The sequence below is a fragment of the Neoarius graeffei genome, chromosome 15 (genome assembly GCF_027579695.1).
Source record: "Neoarius graeffei isolate fNeoGra1 chromosome 15, fNeoGra1.pri, whole genome shotgun sequence".
In the NCBI taxonomy this organism is placed as follows: Eukaryota; Metazoa; Chordata; class Actinopteri; order Siluriformes; family Ariidae; genus Neoarius; species Neoarius graeffei.
This window is the reverse complement of record NC_083583.1, coordinates 15,712,090-15,734,464: the sequence shown is the minus strand read 5'-3', so window position 1 is coordinate 15,734,464 and position 22,375 is coordinate 15,712,090.

Genomic DNA, 22,375 nt, shown 5'->3' with positions numbered 1-22,375 from the left:
TGAGGCGACAGTGCTAACCAGTACACCGTCCCATTCAATTGTAAATGAAAAAACATAAATGCAGGTAAAATATTTTAATTATGAGCTTCGGCAGTCCAAATGTATAATTGTTTTACACTTCTTAATTTTTTATCTGTGATGAAATCGGTACTCAATCTGTAATTTATTGAAATGTCCTTGACCAATCCGTAAATTATTAGCGTCCGTGATGCATCCAGATTAAAATCTGTAACCACTCTGTATTTTGTATCCTTTTTTATTATATTTCCGTAATCTGTGTCCTATCCGTATTTTATCAACCACCAGAGTGTGTACATGGGTCGTTTTGAAGTCCAAGCTGTACAGTATGACCTGGAATAACGTGCTACTACTTGGAAAAAAAAACTTCCATGACTATTCCTAAGTTGCATGCGTTTATTTCCCTGAGTGGCAGGACCAACCGATATTATAGTCGGGATTATAGTTGTGGTGTGACTGCTCCAGACTGGAACTAAATTCAGGCAGAGGTCTCGTCAGAGTTATAGTTATCGGTGTTGTGGAACCGGGCCCTTAAAGTCTGGTTAAAGTAAAAAGGGAGATAATTGCATTTAAAGATTCCATAAGCAGAACTGACCCTGCCACCAGACATTGTAACTTGGTTTTGTCGTGTTGATTGTGATATTGTATTGAAAGTGGATTGGTTTTGTATTTATTGTACAGTACTGGTATCTGCATTTTGTAAATCTGTGTTTACACACCTATTGTATACATGTGTGAGGATTTTTTTTTTTGCACTGATCTGCCAAGTTTAATCCCTGTACATTTGGCAAATAAAGTGATTCTGATTCTAATTAAGTTTTCAGACAGTAATAATGTACAAAAGTGTTTTGAGTATTAAATGTGTCCACTGTATTTATGCACGATTATTTTTTTCCAGAAATCTTCAGTGGAGCTTTGCAAATCCAAATACATTGTCCATCTGTATTAATAACTCTATGAAGGCTGTAAAGTAGCAGGGGAGATTAATAAACTGAACTACTGACTCGCTCCATGTGTTAAGGCAAGCCTGGGGTTTTGTGGGTTTTTTTTGTATGCGTGATGTATTGGACATGATGTGTAACAGGTGTGAGAGCTTGAGAGGGAAGCAAGCAGTCCAGCTGTCCCTGCAGTTTCAGGTCACGTCCTCTCCCATCTGCCATCTCCTGCACCCTCCGTGGCTCAACACCTGAAGTGTGTATGAGCCAGGCGGCATCCCCGGCCATGGGTCAGAGGCTGTCTCCCTCCTCCATTCTCCCTCCAGCCTTCTTCCACCTGCCCAGAGAGCCCTACTTCCGCTTGCTCCGAGGAAGGAAGAAAGAGACGCGTGCTTCAGAAATAAGTCTGTGTGGATTGTACAGTTAAACAAATTAACTGTACAATCAGAAGAACTAAGAAGTGTTGTGACATCACGAGAGGTTGGCTGGCTCTCAGCAGGGCCCTTCAATCAGTGCAAGGACACAAAGGTTAAAATAAATCAAGATTTTTAATGTTATGCTAGGAGATTAAACAGAAAAGGTATCTCAAAGTCCAATGTTCAAATGAAGATGGATTCCCAAAAGTCAAACTCAAACAATGTCTCTAGCTTTAGAACAACAAAATTATAGGCAGGTTTCCTTCAGTCCAACATCCTTTTCACAGAGCAAACAAAATCTTCTGCCTTACTTTGTGTCCAGTCAACAATCCCTGTAGTCTTCAGCCCAGTAGCAGGCGTCCATAACACAGGTAAGTATTTCAGTGCAAAATCCTTCAGGTAAGAATTCCAGATAAGCTTTTCAATGAATACTCTGCCCAGCAGGTTCCACTCAGCAACGAGAGTCCATAAACCTCTCTCCTCTCCCCTCCACATTCACACTGGGAGTTTTGAGCTCTCACAAAGCCCTCTGGCTCATTAGGCCCTCATTGGCCACAGGTGTGCTGCCGTGTTGTGTGCTGAGGCGTGAAGTTCCTAACTCCACCACCAGATGGAGTTATAGCTGCCAGTGGTTGGAGCCATCTACGTGTGACATAGCACCCCTCGACGACGCAGCCTCTCGGGATATCACAGTGTTTATTCTCTGAATATTGTACAGCCTTCACCATTTGATCAAATACACATTCATGGAAAAATGACCAAAAACAGAATACAATTCATTTTGGTTTGGCAGGATGATAGTGTAATAACAACATAGCCTCAAACAAATTTAAGGTGAGAGTCTATCACATCTGACTCATGCTTGCGTTACATCTAGGTTAGATCATTGTATTGCCTTACTGTCTGGATGGTGCAGTAGGCACATAAACAAGCTTCATTTCATCCAAAATGCAGCAGCGAGAATCTTTACTAGAACCAGAAGCTACAACCACATCACCCCAATCTTGTCGACATTGCATTGGCTCCTAATCAAATTGTGCATTGATTATTAAATACTGCTATTGACCTATAAAGCATAGAACAGTCTTATGCCCCAGTACCTGAGCAAACTTGTGGTCTTTTATGACTTGCCGTGCCTACTTAGATGAAAAGGTGCAGTATATTTGTTGGTATCTCAAATAGTGAAGGCTCCAGCAGAGGGCAGAGCCTTCTCTTACAAAAACCACAGTTATGAAACAGCCTTAGCCTTATAAAACCTTAGAGCATTAATATTCAGGGCTCAGACACAGTCTTGGTGTTTAAGTCTAGGCTGAAAACATACACTCACTGGCCACTTCAATGGGATCTTGATTCTAAGATTCCTGTTTTTGACTGCAGGAGTGAAACCCAATGTGCTCTTCTGCTGTTGCATCCTAAGATGCTTTTCTGCTCAGCATGGTTGTAAAGAGTTGCTATGAGTGTCTATATCCTTCCTGGCAGCTTGAATCAATCTGTCCATTTTCCCCTAACCTCTCTTAACAACAAGGCGTTTATTTCCTCCCACAGAACTGTCACTCACAATGTTTTTTTGTCTTTCGCACCATTCTGTGTAAACTCTAGAGACTGTTGCGTGCGCGCGTGCATGTGTGTAAACCCCAGGAGATCAGCAGTTTCTGAAATACTCAAACCAGTCCATCTAGCCCCAACACCCATGCTACAGTGAAAGTCACACTTTGAGATCACAATTTTTCTCATTCTGATGTTTGAAGTGAACGTTCCCTGAAGCTCTTAATTTGTATCTACATGATTTTATGCATTGTGCTGCTGTCAAGGAGCGCAGGTGGCCAAGTGGTTAGAGCGCTTGACCGCTAAGCGAATGGTCCCTGGTTCGAGCCTTGGCTCGACGGGGATCTGGGGCTCGCTCCCTGTCCACCCAGCAGTGAATGGGGACCTGGTGGAAACACTGGGGAAGTTAAAGGCGGTGAGGAAAGGAACTGGCCACCCTACCTCACTATGCCGATGGCCCAGGACAAGTGCGCTCTCTAACAGGCACTCCCCCAATGTACGAATCGTATATGGGACTCCCCTTTGCTTTTTTGCTGCTGTCAAGGAATTAGCTGATTAGATAACAGCATAAAACCGCCTGTGTATGTATGGGTGCTCCTAATAAAGTGGCCAGTGAGTGTATTTGTTTAGTCAAGCATTTTGTTAATAGCATTTTATTAGGTAAAGGAGCAGATCTGGAGGGTTTATGGGCATAGAGTATTTTGGTAAACTGGGAACTATGGATGCTGGCGCCCCCCCCAATCTTCATTCAGGTTTGTTGACGGTGGAATGGCTGGCTGCTTTATGTCCCAGGGCTCCCTCATGGCTGTGTTACCTTCTGACTCTCCCACTTAGCTACGCTGGCATAGTTAGTCTTGTTGGAGGCCCTGTTTGCACTTAGCACAGAAGGTACACTGTTCTTAACAATTCTGTGACAATGAGCATACCTAACATACCGTGTTTCTCTCACCATGTGACTCTCCCTCCCCCTCTTACACATGGCAGTCCTGAGATACCATGGATGCTGACCCCTTCTGCTCTCCAGACCTGCCTGACCCATCCTGATGCTATATTTCTGGTTGGACTTCTCACTCCTGCTGAGGATGGCCCCATATGGACAACATTCAGTGAGAAACCATGAAGATGGCTCGGACTGCAACTGATGCAGTTTTGCTATCTGATGGCTGAGGACTGCAACTGCCCCAAACAGTCCTTCACTCAACTCAAGTCACCATCAGTGAACAGTTCATCATAACGTCATCAAAATAGACTTCATGTTAAAACTATAATGAATTTCCTGGTTACATGACTGCGCTTTTTGACCATATAGCACATAATTTTAAAAAAGTTAGTTATTTATAAATCAAACTGTCTGGTGTCACACAGATGAGGATCAGTTCCCTTTTAAGTCCGGTTCCTCTCAAGGTTTCTTCCTTATGTCATCTCAGGGATTTGTTCCTTACCACGGTCACCTTCTGGCTTGCTTGTTAGGGGATAATTTTATAAATTACACTATCAGTCAATCAGTCAGCAAACTTGTCATCCTAACTACAATCTCAAAAACCACACAAACGTCCTTAAACTATCCATTCATCCATTATCCATTACCGCTTATCCTGTGCAGGGTCACAGGCAAGCTGGAGCCTATCCCAGCTGACTACGGGCGAGAGGCGGGGTACACCCTGGAAAAGTCGCCAGATCATCGCAGGGCTGACACACAGAGACAAACAACCATTCACACTCACATTCACACCTACGGTCAATTTAGAGCCACCAATTAACCTAACCTGCATGTCTTTGGACTGTGGGGGAAACTGGAGCACCCGGAGGAAACCCACGCAGACATGGGGAGAACATGCAAACTCCGCACAGAAAGGCCCCCGTTGGCCACTGTGCTTGAACCCAGAACCTTCTTGCTGTGAGGCAACAGTGCTAACCATTACACTACTGTGCCGCCTTGTCCTTAAACTAGCACAAGAAAATTTCAGGCATTGTTAAAGGATGATACATTTTTCTTCTTTTGCTCAGCCTGCATATATGAAAAAGGTCACTGTCATACACATGCATTTCTGACATACAAATATTATCCATTCCATAATTCCCTTCCCCCCTTCCAAAACTTTGCAATATATCCGACACTAGAAATAGTTCTATACACTAAAGAAGAAAAAGGCTTTATTTTTGTCACATGTACACTCAAGCATAGCGAAATTCCTCCTCTGCATTTAACCTATCTGAAGCAGTGAACACACGCATGCACACAAGCGAGCAATGAGCACACACACGTACCCAGAGCAGTGGCCAGCTATGCTACAGCACTCAGGGAGCACCTTGCCCAAGGGAACTTCAGCCATGATACAGAGGCGGGGGAAAGTACTATTCATTCACTCAACTCCCCTCACATTTTTTCCTGCCAGTCCCAGGAATCGAACTGGCGAACCTTTGGGACCAAGGATGTTTCTCTTACCTTCAGGATTGAACTCTAATTACTATCAACAAGAAAATTAAATTTTTGATGGGACAATCCATTTCAAATTTAATTTGGTTGGAAAAGCAAAAGAAAACAGACTTGATCAAATTTTTTTAATGAAGATTTGATATGAGGATTAGATCAACTGGTTGCTCTAAATTGCCCATAGGTGTGAATGAGAGTGTGAATGGTTGGTTGTCTCTGTTTTATCCCTGCAACAGACTGGTGAGCTGCCCAGGGTGTTTGCTGCCTCTTGCCCCAAAGTCAGCTGGGATTGGTTCCAGTTTCCCTGATGGATAAACGGTGCAGATGGATGGATGAATTTGAAACCTTGCACACATTCAATTTGTACGTTCTAAATTCAGATTGGAGTGGCACATGTCATAACAGAAAGCTTACATTAAAAAAAAGAAGATTGCAGCAATTTACTGTTTTCCTGAAATGCAAAAGAAAATACCACTGCATGTCTGTCTGTCTGTCGCTGTCCTCACAGTTGAGGGTCAGCAATCCAGGAAGCTATCAAATAGCTTCTCTGAATTCTCTTGGGTGATTATCGCACACCAGAGGGACCCAAACCCTCATCTGGTGGCGGGTACACATACACACCTATGGGCAATTTAGATTAGCCAATCGACAGGTCATCCACAGGTCTTTGGACTGTGGAGGAAACCGGAGCACCCTGAGGAAACCAATGCAGACATGGGGAGAATATGCAAACTCCACACAAAAAGGCCCCCGTTGGCCACTGTGCTTGAACACAGAACCTTATTGCTGTGCGGCGACAGTGCTAACCACTACACTGCCATGCCACAGAGTCAAGATCAAGCTGATCAAAATGTCAAATAGTCCTTCCCATACTACAAGACACATCAGGCGGCACCGATCTCCATTTCAGTAGCCCTACCCCTGTCACCTATTACATAGCTAGGGTTAAAATGGAGGGCTGGTCCTCTGGTAACAGTGAGGGTTTGACTTCCTACTCATATGTGTATTGCAGCATGCCTCGCTAGATGGCAGTAGATACCATTCTTACGATGATCTTTGGTATGACCTGACTGCTAGTAGAACTCATGATCCCCTCGTCGAGAGGTAGACACACTAACCACTAGGCCAACTCATGGTCAACTCCCAGCTGCAGTAAATGGTAGTTGTAAATTGCAGTGAATATATAAAAGGAGGGGCGGCACGGTGGTGTAGTGGTTAGCGCTGTCACCCACAGCAAGAAGGTCCGGGTTCGAGCCCCGTGGCCGGCGAGGGCCTTTCTGTGCGGAGTTTGCATGTTCTCCCCGTGTCCGCGTGGGTTTCCTCCGGGTGCTCCGGTTTCCCCCACAGTCCAAAGACATGCAGGTTAGGTTAACTGGTGACTCTAAATTGACCGTAGGTGTGAATGTGAGTGTGAATGGTTGTCTGTGTCTATGTGTCAGCCCTGTGATGACCTGGCGACTTGTCCAGGGTGTACCCCGCCTTTCGCCCGTAGTCAGCTGGGATAGGCTCCAGCTTGCTTGCGACCCTGTAGGACAGGATAAAGTGGCTAGAGATAATGAGATAAGGTGAGATATAAAAGGAGGTCTTGAGTGGGGGGGAAGAGGCGTACAGTTACAGCATGTGTATGTTAAAGGTCATTCTCTAATGTATAAAAATATACAGAGATGACAGCACGTATATTTCACAGCGCTGTTGAATTCTTCATTCTGACTGGTCAGAAAGGGGTCGATTTAATTTTCTCAAGCATCAGCTCTTATAGTAGTACTTCCAGCTGTACGATAAATCACAGGTTGATATTACTGCAACAACTTCGACTGGGACTTTTATGGCAGATATGGTGGCATGACATGAGAAAATGTTCAGAATGGAGGGATTGCTGGTTTCCCACACCACGCCAAGCTAATTTTTTTTTGTAGAGAAAACAAAAGGCTAGTGAAAGAACGACTGTTTAAAGTCAGCGATAAGAGGAGCTAGGGTTAGTTTTACCGACATTCCACAACATTAAATGTAGCTATAAATGGATAAAAAGCATGAAACTTTCTCCTTTTTCTTTTTGCAATAACGTCTTGAATTGCTGTAGGATTAATGTGCTGTTATTGGATGATGTCATGATGCCACATGTCTACTGTAATTCACATGTGCAATTTCAGGGCAAGGTGTATTCAAAACACAAGTTCATAGATTCCCCCCAATACACAGACATTATCACTTGTTACTCACAATCACATGAAATGTATCCAAGAGAAAGCTTTGTTTCATTATTAGAGGTTTGCAGGTACTGTTCCTTTATGTCCTTCCAGCAGTAAAATGAGACTTCAGTTGGTGAATCAATGCTTGTTGTCGATTTGATTAGATCCAGCAGTACGAAGATTCACAGCGAGGCAAGATATCTGAAAACAATACTGCTGATGCTCAGTAAATTAAAGAAGCGATTTGCAACCAGGACGATTCTACCATACATGTTTATTCATGATCCATTACCTAAATATCACAGAAAAAAAATCACCACCATTCTGTAAACAACAATAAAGTAAAACTCCTAATAATACAAGGATTTTTACGACAAGAAAGTGCGCACCAGGTTTGATTAATAATCATTTGTTCCCTGAATTACATTCATTATTGTCAGCTTGAGAAGCGGCTGGGCAAACTGATAAATATTTCATCCGTTTTATCATGCTTCTCTCGCTGTCTCCCACTGCCACGAGCTTAATTCAAATTACGCTAGTCTGAAAGAAATCGATCTGGAGAAGAAACATAATTTTGGAGTTCACCATCAAGCTCTTCCTAGCAATGTAATTATGCTCTACGGGGCATTTGTTATTTGCTTGTAGATAGGCTCTCTTAAACACGGTAATTGCATTGACTGGGTTCTGTGCCCAGGCATTTTAAAACCACGCAATGAGTGAACAGGGAGCTATTAGAGCTGGGGCTGTGTGTGATGGATGGGTTCTCACAGTGACCCTCACCACTGTTGTCTCTGTAAAGCCAGCAAGTATTACACACTCAAAGTCCCTCCCACGCCAGGATCTGGTCTTCCCAGGCAGTCTCCTGTCCTCTTTGATATACATGGGTGCCATGCTAATCTCAGTTTCTATAGCCCTCGACCTCTCGCCTATTATATAGCTAGGGTTACAGTGGGGGGGTCTAGTTCTCTGGTAACCGCAAGAGTTTGATTCCTTACTCGCATCTTTATTGCAGCGTGCCTTGCCAGATGGCAGTAGATACCATTTTTACGATGGTCTTTGGTATGAACCGACCGCAAGTATAACTCTCAATCTCCCAGTCGAGAGGTGGACACGCTAACCACTAGGCCAGCCTGCGGTTATTACACACTCCCCTGCTGTAAATGTAGCTACAACATGTCTTTCAAACTTTAAACCATTTCGGAGTCGACAAATTTGCAGATTTTCCGCAGGGACTTAAGCGGATGTATCAGGTGTCAAAACCACCCATTTAGTCATCTTTAGATGATCATGATCTGGCTCATGGAGGATCCAACACTTATCCCAGGACCACTGGATGTGAAAAAAGGAATACACCTGGATGGAGGAGCACCAGTCCATACATTCATCATTCATTCACACCAGGAACTGGGAGGAACCTGGAGAACCGCGAGGAAACCCACTCCGACGTGAAGAGAACATGAAAAACGCTACACAAACAGTAACCCGGGTTCAGGATTGAACCAGGGACTCTGGAGCTGTGAGATGGCAAAGCTACCCACTGTTACACCTGTCAAAATCATACAGGTAAAAAGGTTCCACAAATTCTTCGAAAATTGGTTCTTAGACTACTGTTTAGGAGGACTCGAGATCAAATCCATGCTGCCACTGCTGGGCCCTTGAGCAAGGTCCTTAAAACATGGATTACTCACTAATATAAAATGCAGGTTGCTCTGGATTAGGGCATCTGCCAAATTCAAATGTTCCAAATTCAAATGCAGGAATGAAACTGTACTTAACACAGCTATCCACTTGAGCAACAAGACACAGAAACAGCCTCTGGCACTTTCACTTATTCTACCCTCCTTACAGAGACCAAGAGACTTACTTTGTCTTTCACTATATGCACAATTAAAAACAAAGAGATTCGTCCTTCGGGTCTGCTTCAAATTCAGAGCATGAAATGCAATGAAACCTGCTGCCCTCCTTACCTGCTGTCCCTCTTACAGACTAATGCTAAGCCATGCACTGGGTCCGTGTTTGCTGGAAAACAGGCAAAGGCTTATTCTTATTCAGAGATCTGTAGTACACACGGGATTCAAGGGCAGCTCCATGCCACACACTTCATCAAGGATAGAAAGCTCTTTCTAAGCACCTACTGTGGCTTCGGCGTGCCTTGCATAGCGCTGCATTAAATCAGGAGTACAATAATCATTCGGTGAATACATAATGCACCAGGGCACCATAGAGATCCCAAGCACAGTAAAGCTGTACAATATTCAGGTTGGACGGTGCATGATAAGTAGCTGAGCCGTTTGGTTTCAGCCTCAGCTAGGAAGCAGAGGTAACCGTGTGACACAGGACATGCAGCACACTCACACGTTCAGTACTCACTGGATACACTGCCATGAGACAAATAAGGACAGAGGCTCAGCGAGACGGACGTTCTTATCAGATCACATGTCTCGGTGTATGCACTTTCGAGAAAGGAAAATGATTATTCCCGTCTCTAACGGGTTGAGATCTGGTTTATTCATAGCCATGACTGTTTATCCAGGTGATGCTGCTAATGGAAATGCTGCTTAGCAGGTGAAAACGTTTATGGTACGTTTATAATTCTGTACAGATTTGTACATAGACACTCAATATCCAAGGACAAGAGCATCAGTTAATGGTCACATCAAACAGTAGACTGGTTTGAGCTGATAGGAAGGATATAGTCATCACTCTGTACAGCCGTGCTGAGCAGAAAAGCATGTCAGATTGCACAAGTTTCATTTATGTAGGTGTTTTTCATCAACCTAAAGACTCTACAGAGGAAATATGGGGGGGGGGGACACTACCACAAAAACAGACCATTTCAAATAAGAGACGGGGGGGGGGGGGGGGGGGGGGGGATCACAAATAACACGGACAAAAAGACTGCAGATTAGCTCAACAACGCATGATAAGCCACAGCTATGTATTTCCCAGTGAGTACTTTTTTTTTTTAATTAAAGAATATTTAAAAAAAAGTCGACATTTAATGTTTTGGATCTTGCCGAAACAAGTTAGCACTGGCATTAATAGCTATATGTACAGTAGCTCAGACAGCAAACTACTGTAGGAGACAAGTTGTTGAGTCTTTAGGAGGCATTTATTAAAGACACCTCCATCTTACCTAGTACTTTATGGATTCTTCTTCTTTCAGCTGCTCCCATTAGGGGTCACCACACCAGATCTCATCTCATCTCATCTCATCTCATTATCTCTAGCCGCTTTATCCTGTTCTACAGGGTCACAGGCAAGCTGGAGCCTATCCCAGCTGACTACGGGCGAGAGGCGGGGTACACCCTGGACAAGTCGCCAGGTCATCACAGGGCTGACACATAGACACAGACAACCATTCACACTCACATTCACACCTACGGTCAATTTAGAGTCACCAGTTAACCTAACCTGCATGTCTTTGGACTGTGGGGGAAACCGGAGCACCCGGAGGAAACCCACGTGGACATGGGGAGAACATGCAAACTCCACACAGAAAGGCCCTCGCCGGCCACGGGGCTCGAACCCGGACCTTCTTGCTGTGAGGCGACAGTGCTAACCACTACACCACCATGCCGCCCCCACACCAGATCTGTTCCGCATATTTGATTTGGCATTGGTTTTACATCACAACCCTCCTTGGGACTGGCACCAAGTATGCACTGGCTTGTGCAACCCCAGTGGCTGGGTATTTTGCCTAATCTGCATGTCTTTGGACTGTGGGGGAAACCGGAGCACCCAAAGGAACCCACACAGACACGGGGAGAACATACAAACTCCATACAGAGAGGCTGACATCGGCCGTGAGGTTCAAACCTGGAACCTTCTTGCCATCTTGCTAACGACTGCACCACCGTGCCGTCCCCTTTTTGGATAATCCCATCCTAAATAAATAATGCATCGACTCGTAAAATGGAGTCACATGGACATTCATTGTACAGACCTGTGGTGGGTTTCCCCAAAAGCCTCTCAACATTACAAGAGAGAGAGTGAGTGTTCATTGTGCTGCTCGCTCTACCATTTAATGATCTTTGCGCGACAGTGCTTTTAGAAAACTCTGCATTGTTGCCTGGACATTCGCCAAATTCTCACGAGAAGTCATAATTATGAAGGGTCTGTTCAAATACGCTGCTGGTAATCTTTGCTAGCCTGGTTATCTATTTTGGTACCTCACAGTTTCTAAATGTTGTGATTACCAAAATGGCCATGATGGAAGTGTAAAAGTCAGGAACAAGTCTCAAGACTGAAGCTTAGGTGGTGTTTACATTAGACTGTATCAGCGGATCATCAGATTAACGTTTTTAAAACGATTTGCGTACACACAGCAACGCCAATACACGATTCGCGTGCACACAGCAACGCCAATACACGGATACGCTAATCACATGACTAATTAGACGGCACGCAAGTTGAAATGTGTCAGTGCGGCTCAGCGCTTCCTCCTCAGCGGCTGCGCTCCAAATCACTCTGCCCTGAACAGCGAGTGCCCTCTGGAGGGTGCGCACTCCGGCCCTGCGCAGCTCACAGAGCGAGCGAGTGAAGCGCACGAGCAGTGATTCGGGACTGAGACGCTGTGTGTGAGATCCCAGTGCATATCGGGCATGCGCAAGTCACTCACCACTTGCAAGTGGAAGGATGGCAAGCCTAAAGACAATCATAACTACACAATGGGCAGTATTTGCATCTTACCATGAACAACATTAAGAATGACAAAGCAAAGCATTATATTCATACTTTTATACTCTTTAATGAAAAACAAAAAGGTGATACAAGGCGGAAACAATAGCAGGAAGTGAAGTCCGCGCCGTTTTTCAGCAGTCGCGTCACATGACCAACGTGGCATGAACAACGCCAGCGAATCAGGAAGGTGGATGTCACAGTGACGTTGTCCAATGACGACGTCAGCTAGAGCTCAGCACTGCGTTTCCTCGTATCTCAATGTTTACACAGCACCGGATCAGATACGAACTGGGTTGAATACGTGGGCCCTGGCGGATTCAAGTTGTTCCACCTGTGGAGTCGTTTCCCGGCGTTTTAATGTGAACGGACAGTGCATCCGCGACGAAAACGAGACGGATACGGTCTAATGTAAACACCACCTTAGGCTGGCTTTACCATCATTTGGTCTTTTTCTTCATGTGTCCGGTCTGGAGCAGACAGACGTCGAGGATCATGGCCCTCTAGTCCGCTCTGTTGTTATGCATATGAACTCTGTTCTTGAGGTGGTTGTTTGTGTATTCTCTCAACCCTTTGGTGAATATATTATTATTATTATTATTCACTGTCTTCCTTGGCTTTTCTTACCCTCGGTCTTGCCACACAGTTTTTCTAATCCGTCTTTCCTTATGACATGGCTGAAAAAGAATTTCAATTGTCGCTCCCTAACTACCTTGATAAGTTAAGTTTTCTTTGGATTTGTGCCATCCTCAATACATCCGCATTTGATTTCTTTTCTGTCCATGATATTCGCAGAATTCTTCTTAGGAACCACATACTTTGGCAGCACACGAATGCAGTATAGTCTCGAGACATTTTTACCTCTGAGAAAGAAAAATCATTTGATAAATAACGAGTCTCATTCACGAGCGAGTCGACTCTTTCGGTGGACACAATGCCGTACGGCGATCCTCAACACAAACATGCAGCAAACCTTTCCGTTTTACTTTTATTTTAAAATCAACAACTGCACTGCAAAAATAGAACGTTAGTTTGATCATCGTAATACCATTTCACGAAACGTTTTAAACAAAATCATTGAAAAGACCATCAACTTTGACTAGTTTAAGGAAAAAAGACAGCAATTAAATGTTTCGGAGCCTAAAGAGACAACTCTTATTGGCGAGTTCGGACTCACTGAAAAGTGCTGATGTTCACAGAAGTCTGCAAAGTAAGAACAAGAAACAGCAGCGTCTTGAAGCCTTTGAAAGACTCCTGAGCTCGTCTGTGTGTTTGATCAGCTTTAAGATCGCTAAATGCAGGAGGATAGAAAGATAATTAAAAGGTTAATTAGGGGTTTTGTTTGGTGCAAGACTTTATCAAATTGAACTGTTTCATGGTTTCTTTCAGCACTTACCGTAGTGTATATGCTTTTAAAATAAATTAAGCACGAGTTTTCCTGAGCATTTTTAAAAGCTATTTGACTTATTTTGACTTTTGAATTTCTACACAAGCTAAAAAAGCAGTTAAAACTCTCTGAGCAGGCAGTTATCGTGACACAGCAATAGTGGCCTATTTATTTTAAGGAGCAATAATTTCATTTGAGACATTCAAATCCTTTTAAAACAAAATGTGACTTTTGTTAAAACATGAAGGAAAATGTCGCTCTCATTAAGGGAACATTTCTGACACCGTGGTCTTTTTTCCCTGCCAGGCATCTGGTTGTTTGCTGAAGGTTTTCTAGAAATATCTTTCAGTGATCAAGATGTAGCTTAGAAAAATCCCTACATATGGGTTAAGAAAGGAATAAAAGCATGACAGGGCATGCTATTAGAGGAAATCGAGACCGTCAATGACGGCGTAGCTCACTCCGGCCCTGTCTAATCCAGAAGGCACGATCTAAAGTGGGCCAACTTGTTGCGCAATAAATGTTGCAAGCTACATACACTATATACAAACTATATATACAATAGAAGCTATATGGGCGATTCTATAATTTTTGTTCAAATTCACACTTTTTAACATCTTGAAAAAAATGTGTTATTTCCTGCAAACTTTGTAGTTTTAGGCATACAATAACATCTAAGGAACATTATTCTACTGATGGGACACTTTAATTCCCTACTGAATTTTTATACAAATTTAACATTTTTTGTCTCTCCCCAAATGTGTCACAACCGAAACACAATATCATTTCATATAAAAATGAAGTTTCCTGGACTGTATTTTGATTTTGCTTTAATTAACATTCCAAATATACTTCTAGTGATTTTTAAAGACAACTTCCAGGATACTAAAATTAAAAAAATCATCATTTTAACACAATATTAAGGGTGGTTCTTCAAATTAATAGCATTCTGAAAACAATACTTCTCTGTAAATTCCATACAAACACTGATACAACTTTCAGATCCAAGGATTCATTAGTTTAATAATTTATCTAACTATATGTAATGAACCCATCATTTCAGCTATCAAAAAAATATTTTATTTTCCCTAAATATCTATATTTATCGGTAGTGACATGAAATATTCGGTAGTGACGCCGTTTCAGTTGTGACAACTATAGAGTCTGTAGACTATTAGACTACTTATATTTTGTGTAAACAAGTTAAAAGTGGTGGTCATACCAAACAACATGTATAGCACAAAGAGCCTTCAACAACACATATAGTAAAAGCACTTCACAAGCTGGAAAATAGCTTAGATGATGGATACCAAATATTTTCTTGATTTCCACTACTCGTCAGAAAAAAGATGACAATATGAACAATTTCAGTAACATCTTTTATTACATTAATCAAAATATAAACATGCTACGGAGCCCTGGGGACATGAAGAGAAAAAAAAACAGAGAAAATGTAGTCACAGCTGTTTAAAATAGGCTACCTTTTCCTTTTACTGTTCATCTTTAGAATGATACTGTACTTAACTAAGTCTTAAAGACCAACCATACAAACATATTCCCATACTATGAACAGAACATGTGTCCATGTATTTCTCTGTTTCATTTTACATTCTAACTTCTATATTTCTTTAAACTGAACTGATGGGGTAAACAGAAGAAATGTTCACACTAGAACTGATGGGGTAAACAGAAGAAATGTTCACACTAGAATCATACAGGGTCCGTGTAACGCTTAGCATGCATCTATTTCCATATTTCTATATTTGTCTGTGTATATGTCTGCCCTTTCATCATACATTATGATTTCTTTAAACTTCCTTGAACTGAACTGATGAACTAAGATAAAGAAATGTTCACACAAGAATTATACAGTACATGGAGATCTCTGCTTTTGTGTCTGTTTTTGTGCCTATGCAACACTTCTGCACATCATTTCAGCTTTTCCAGGACTTTCCAGTTCCTTAGTCTCTCCGCAGTAGTTAAGGCTTTCTGTTAAGGCATTATTTTTCCGCTCTCTGTCTGTGGCTATCTGTATGATTTAAGCAAATATATTTGCACTATTAGCATGCAAGGAAGTCCTTTTGACTGAAATATAAGTATCATAAATACAATACTATAAATGGACTATTGTTTTGTATTTATTTCATGAAATGATGAAATCCAGACCATTTTGTCACTACCGAAACAACTATGTCACACCCAAAACCTCAACATATGTTTCGGTTGTGACAATTTAAGCTAATGTTGACCCTACTGCTAACATGCTAGTCAGTACGAAGTTAACTAGCATGGATCTCAACTTTGAAACATCAGTGAAAAGTAGATTACCAGCAAAAACAATAAAAAAAAAAAAAAATCAAGATTATTTGCTAAAAAGCTGTGTTTGGTAGTGACATTTTGAAATGTCACCTGCTGATTTTCAACCTTACAACCCAATTTACTTCAAAATATTTTGACTGACGAACTTAGCATGCCACCATGAGGGAGAGAAAGGGTAGACTAACTTCCTGATCCAAAATGTAGGGGTGTGGTTTAAGGCTGTCACATAATATGGGCCAAAGTGTAGAATGTTTCGGTAGTGACATAAAAATGTGGGACAGGATTTTTTACATGGTTTTTTGTGATTATTACCATAAAATGCCAATAGAAATATGGTTATGGCATAATTAACCAAAACTCTTCATAAAGACATTCCTAAAAGTGTGTTAGAAAAAATTCTAAAAAAATATTTCATATTTTTTTTTCCCATTGTGAAATTAAGTCTTTGGAATTTGGGACAGCTACCTCGCAATTGAAAGTACCATAAAAATGATAGTATTTTCTATATTAAACTAGCAGCTACATCAAATATTACTTAGTGTCCTGGTTGATATTTCCTTACACTTTGATATCATTAAAAGAAAAATTACATAAAAGGTTTTTAAATTATTTTTTTTGGTCCGGGATAGCATTTTGAACAACTTTTGTAGAATCGCCAATATACACCCAAGGAATACCAACCTATTTGCCAGAAAGAATCCAAAACGGCGAGGACTTGACCAAGAAGAAGCGATTTTTGTTGAACTGCTCATTAACGCTTAATTAATCCATAACTTCATTAATAATTGTAATTAAGCAAATCTAGGAGTTATATGCACCCTAGGTACCCCTACCTTCATGCCAAAAAGAATCAAAATTGGTGAAGAATTGAGGGAGAAGCAGGGATTTGTGTGGAAACTGCTCGTTAGAGATTGATTAATTACTTCATATCTTCATTATTAATTGCAATTATGCAAATTTGGGTGGAAGTTATATACACCCCAGGCAGCCCTACCTTCTTGCCAAAAAGAATAAAAATCAGTGAAGAATTGAGAGAGAAGAAGCGATTTTCATGAAATGTGGACAGCAGACAACACATGACGGCATGAGCTCATCACCTGTCGGCCGGATGAGCTAATAATGACCGACTGGATAATCAGTGATACAGACGAATGTGAAATTCTCCTAAAACATCAAGTGTTTTATTCCTCTTATACCTCATCAGTTTAACGCTGTGGAATGTCTGCAAGACGAGATATTTTCTGAAGCTTCAGTCAAGTCAAGTCTATTTTTATAGCGCTTTTAACAATAGACATTGTCGCAAAGCAGCTTTACAGAATTTGGGCCCTAATACACTACCATTCAAAAGTTTGGGGTCACTTTGAAATGTCCTTATTTTTGAAAGAAAAGCACTGTTCTTTTCAATGAAGATCACTTTAAACTAATCAGAAATACACTCTATACATTGCTAATGTGGTAAATGACTATTCTAGCTGCAAATGTCTGGTTTTTGGTGCAATATCTCCATAGGTGTATAGAGGCCCATTTCCAGCAACTCTCACTCCAGTGTTCTAATGGTACAATGTGTTTGCTCATTGCCTCAGAAGGCTAATGGATGATTAGAAAACCCTTGTACAATCATGTTAGCACAGCTGAAAACAGTTGAGCTCTTTAGAGAAGCTATAAAACTGACCTTCCTTTGAGCAGATGGAGTTTCTGGAGCATCACATTTGTGGGGTCGATTAAATGCTCAAAATGGCCAGAAAAATGCCTTGACTATATTTTCTATTCATTTTACAACTTATGGTGGGAAATAAAAGTGTGACTTTTCATGGAAAACACAAAATTGTCTGGGTGACCCCAAACTTTTGAACGGTAGTGTACATCTTAGGGAACCACACACAAATACTGTGCTTTTTCACACCCGAGGCAATTTACTCCCAACTCGCAGGGACTGTGTGCATGGTTGTGTTTATGGAGTACTGATTATAGGGACGATTGCACCAAAAAACAATAACTTAGCTTAAATTATAAAAAAGCCTTTTGCATTATTACTTAAAGACACATGCAAACTCAAAAAGTCAATGATAACGTCTTCGAAGGACCGCATTACTGGAAACCCATCAGCATTTGAATTACAGCCAAGGAAACACCGTCGCAGCTGCCGTTCTAGAAAATCAATCAACACCTTCTGACTAATCCGATTCAAAGATGTAACCACTCCATGATATATTAATACGCTCAATTATTAAATGAGTAAAGACATTATTAAATAATGACAAGAAATTTATCAAGCTTCCCAAATCGTTCACTCTGTGCCATTTTTTAAAGAGGAAATTAATTTTCATGCAGCATTTTCTTCCAATGCATTAATATAAAGAAATCCTGGTTTGACAGTTTGATATCCTTGGGTATTTGATGTTATGGTTTCCAAAGCAGGCTGATCATAAGTCATGTATAAAGTTTCTGTTTCTTGCTCTTGTTTCATAAATAAACAAGTGAATAAATCATAAGAGGTGTGAACGAGTGGGAAATGGCTGACATGAAGATATTAATGGCTACATCTTTCATGAAGGAGGAGCGGTCGGCTTTGTGTTTCTCCCAGGTGAGCTCACGTCTGCCGCTTGGCACAGAGAGAAGAGAGAAACTCCATTTCAGGAAGAGAGGATAGATATCAGATCTCAGAGAGAGCGCGAGTATGATGCTCTGGCTAGAAAACCTTTTGAATAGTAGTATCGGCTGTAGATCATTTCAGAAACGATAAACCATCACATTTCACCAAATGGATGGTGGCTGCTTCACATGAACAGATTTTTAAAATATGCAGTGCTGTGTAAAAGTCTTAGGCACATGGAAAGAAATGCTGGAGACCAAAAATGGCTTAAAAAAAATAATGAAACAAAATGTTTCAACAGGCGGCACGGTGGTGTAGTGGTTAGCGCTGTCGCCTCACAGCAAGAAGGTCCGGGTTCGAGCCCCGTGGCCGGCGAGGGCCTTTCTGTATGGAGTTTGCATGTTCTCCCCGTGTCCGCGTGGGTTTCCTCCGGGTGCTCCGGTTTCCCCCACAGTCCAAAGACATGCAGGTTAGGTTAACTGGTGACTCTAAATTGACCGTAGGTGTGAATGTGAGTGTGAATGGTTGTCTGTGTCTATGTGTCAGCCCTGTGATGACCTGGCGACTTGTCCAGGGTGTACCCCGCCTTTCGCCCGTAGTCAGCTGGGATAGGCTCCAGCTTGCCTGCGACCCTGTAGAACAGGATAAAGCGGCTACAGATAATGAGATGAGACCTTTCAGAACCAGCTACAGTTCTTCTAGACACTTTGTCACACTTGCGTCTTAATTTTGCACCAAAACCCAGTAACCTTCATTATGTTTTTCTTTTTTAACCTGAAAACTGATCTCTTATGTAATATGCTGCTCAGGATACAAACATTTCTTTCTGTAACATTTAATTTTGTGCTGGAAAATTACAAACGTTTGGACTCTAAACTGTTTTTGTACCGACTCAATAATGTAGAAGTCATAAAATGGCCCCGTACAGGCCACCAAATTGTAAGGGTTCCCCCAGCTGGAACGGTCAACTTCTCGAGATCAGTCCCCCCCGCGTGCACCCAGAGCTCTGGGGGGTGGGTCGCAAAGAAAGACACGAACTCCAAAGTAGTTCACATCTTTATTCGCAAGCCCCCCCAACACAACGAGAGAATACAGGGGGTTTTATATTCAGAGTGAAACCTTGGATCATTTCATATTAGCAGATGTTCTAACAGATATCAACATTTACGCACAACCTTAGGTCAGAGATAGCACAGTTCTGATAGAATGTTCCAAAAGATATCAATATTACGTCTCGAGCAATGTGTCTAGCTTAGACAGAAGGTCACACAGTAACACAGTTACACAGGAAACAGAAGGTCACAGAAGAATTCAGTGCCTTCTAGCTGAAATAGAACAGAACATTAAGAATAAAACAGAATATTAAGAATAAATCCTTACAATTTTGTCACAAAATAAATTACTGCCTTTTTGGTCAAGAATAAATACTTATAATTATTTATCCTTACAAAGGAATAAAACCTTACAATTATCAAGAACAAAGTTCGTATGAAAGAGAAAAAAGAAAAAGGGTGCTTAAGACTTTTGCACAGTACTGCATATTCGTTGACGTGATGAGGTTTTACGTGAGGAAACCTTTTTGGGAGGAGTCTCCAGTGTCAGAATGTTGTAACTGGACATCACCTGGTCTTTTTCCAACCTTCTCATCCGTCCTGTTTCAGTGAACCTCAGATTCCTGTTGTTGGCTGAACACGATATGGTCTTCTGCTGTTGGAGCCCATTTTCCTCATGGTTTGATATGTTGTGAGATGCTTTTCTTATAACGCGTGTACAGAGTGGTTGAGTTACCACAGCCTTCCTGTTAACTCAAACAAGTTTAGCCATTCTTCTCTCACCTCGCTCATCAACAAGATATTTCTGCTTGTGATTTTTTTTTTTTTGGTCACCCTCCACCACTATTTTGTGTAAACGCTAGAAAATTGTGTGGGTGAAAATTCCAGGAAATCAGCAGTTTCTGAAATACTCAAAACCAACCTATTTGGCATGAACCACCATGTAACAGTCAACATGATTATTTTATGCCTTGCACTGTTGCCACATGATTGGAGATTTGAATGAATGATACAACCCCAATTCCAAAAAAGTTGGGACAAAGTACAAATTGTAAAGAAAAACGGAATGCAATAATTTACAAATCTCAAAAATTGATATTGTATTCACAATAGAACATAGACAACATATCAAATGTCGAAAGTGAGACATTTTGAAATTTCATGCCAAATATTGGCTCATTTGAAATTTCATGACAGCAACACATCTCAAAAAAGTTGGGACAGGGGCAATAAGAGGCTGGAAAAGTTAAAGGTACAAAAAGGAACAGCTGTAGGACCAAATTGCAACTCATTAGGTCAATTGGCAATAGGTCATTAACATGACTGGGTATAAAAAGAGCATCTTGGAGTGGCAGCGGCTCTCAAGTAAAGATGGGAAGAGGATCACCAATCCCCCCAATTCTGCACCGACAAATAGTGGAGCAATATCAGAAAGGAGTTCGACAGTGTAAAATTGCAAAGAGTTTGAACATATCATCATCTACAGTGCATAATATTATCAAAAGATTCAGAGAATCTGGAAGAATCTCTGTGCGTAAGGGTCAAGACCGGAAAACCATACTGGGTGCCTGTGATCTTCAGGCCCTTAGACGCCACTGCATCACATACAGGCATGCTTCTGTATTGGAAATCACAAAATGGTCTCAGGAATATTTCCAGAGAACATTATCTGTGAACACAATTCACCGTGCCATCCGCCGTTGCCAGCTAAAACTCTGTAGTTCAAAGAAGAAGCCGTATCTAAACATGATCCAGAAGCGCAGACGTCTTCTCTGGGCCAAGGCTCATTTAAAATGGACTGTGGCAAAGTGGAAAACTGTTCTGTGGTCAGACGAATCAAAATGTGAAGTTCTTTATGGAAATCAGGGACGCCGTGTCATTCGGACTAAAGAGGAGAAGGACGACCCAAGTTGTTACCAGCGCTCAGTTCAGAAGCCTGCATCTCTGATGGTATGGGGTTGCATAAGTGTGGCATGGGCAGCTTACACATCTGGAAAGACACCATCAATGCTGAAAGGTATATCCAGGTTCTAGAGCAACATATGCTCCCATCCAGACGACGTCTCTTTCAGGGAAGACCTTGCATTTTCCAACATGACAATGCCAAACCACATACTGCATCAATTACAGCATCATGGCTGCGTAGAAGAAGGGTCCGGGTACTGAACTGGCCAGCCTGCAGTCCAGATCTTTCACCCATAGAAAACATTTGGCGCATCATAAAACGGAAGATACGACAAAAAAGACCTAAGACAGTTGAGCAACTAGAATCCTACATTAGACAAGAATGGGTTAACATTCCTATCCCTAAACTTGAGCAACTTGTCTCCTCAGTCCCCAGACGTTTACAGACTGTTGTAAAGAGAAAAGGGGATGTCTCACAGTGGTAAACATGGCCTTGTCCCAACTTTTTTGAGATGTGTTGTCATGAAATTTAAAATCACCTAATTTTTCGCTTTAAATGATACATTTTCTCAATTTAAACATTTGATATGTCATCTATGTTCTATTCTGAATAAAATATGGAATTTTGAAACTTCCACATCATTGCATTCCGTTTTTATTTACAATTTGTACTTTGTCCCAACTTTTTGGGAATCGGGGTTGTAAATTGGCCAGTGAGGGTACATCAAAAACTGATACTAATCACATTTCCATGACATCAAATTCCAGAATACTTCACTGAATGTTGCCGTTTCAACACCCATGAAGGAACGTGAGCTGTTCGAACTCAGCCACTATTTCCTTCATGGCTTTTTTTTTTCTTGCCAAGACGACTGATATCTGAATCGGTGGAATCAGAGATC